Source organism: Myotis lucifugus, unplaced genomic scaffold, assembly GCF_000147115.1.
Source record: "Myotis lucifugus unplaced genomic scaffold, Myoluc2.0 scaffold_2755, whole genome shotgun sequence".
Classification (NCBI taxonomy): Eukaryota; Metazoa; Chordata; class Mammalia; order Chiroptera; family Vespertilionidae; genus Myotis; species Myotis lucifugus.
This window is the reverse complement of record NW_005873803.1, coordinates 694-1674: the sequence shown is the minus strand read 5'-3', so window position 1 is coordinate 1674 and position 981 is coordinate 694. Positions and strand designations below refer to the sequence as shown.

The following is a 981-nucleotide window of genomic DNA, read 5'->3' as shown; positions in this document are numbered from 1 at the left end:
AAAGAATGATGTATTTCTGGAGCTGACAGATAGTCAGATTTATGACAGATAGACAGTCATTAAAATGAAGGCAGATTGCTAGATGGAGACACTATTTATTTCATGCCATTCTGATTTTGAGCCTTAGGGAAAAGTATTGTGAGCATGTAAAAGGTCAAATGTTGCATTAAAAGTTCTTAGGGAAATTTACTTTTAGGTCATTAGAATAACATTTAGAAACTAGCTGGCCTATTGATGTTCTTTGCACATCTAAAACATGAATTATTCTTTTAGGCAAGCTCAGACTCGTTCTTTGTATTGCTCGGTCAGATATGTTTCAAACATGCAGTTCTTCCACACAATAAACAGGTCAATGAATAAATAAGTGCACCCTACTTATATTTTAATAGCTTTTAGTATGATAGCACTGTATTTAAATTTCTAACTATACTTTGTAAAAACCTAGACAACCCCTCCCAACCCCCCCAAATGAGTCAGAACTTTTCACTTCAGAACCAACATCAGCGACTATAGTCTGAGAACTCATCATTCCCAATTTAGGGAGACCTGGATCAGAGAAAGCCATTCTGGGAAGGGATCTTTACTCAAGGATAACGCGGGTGGACATCTTAAACTCCCTCCAGGCGCTGCAGGAATCCGGGGCCTGCCTCAGGGAGCCGTGCACAGACCGCCACCATCCCCTCCTTTGGGGGCAGGTTTTAGCACGTCACGCATGGGCCCCAGGAAGCAGCTCCTCGGACAAAGAGCCAATACTTTCAAGATTGTAAACCTGGGGAAATTGATAGTATAAATAATAAAGTTCATCAGGCAATATTACCTTTGGTTAATTTTACTTTAAAATTTGTTAAGAGGTGTCGTTCTGAGACACCCCTTTTAGCCCTCACTCTCATACATATTAACAAGCTGGGGCTCTGGGAAGGATAATGGTGATTTGGTTGCTGCTGTTGTCATCCTTGTATAAATCCGCAAATCCAATACTGA

At 40.5% G+C, this 981-nt stretch overlaps 1 non-coding gene across 1 annotated transcript; it reads right to left on the bottom strand.

The window, feature by feature from the left end:
* Positions 1–470: 470 nt before the first annotated feature.
* Positions 471–533, bottom strand: LOC111824597. Its single transcript, XR_002827704.1, has one exon. It is a non-coding gene; the product is annotated as a small nucleolar RNA SNORD52 (small nucleolar RNA).
* Positions 534–981: the final 448 nt, after the last annotated feature.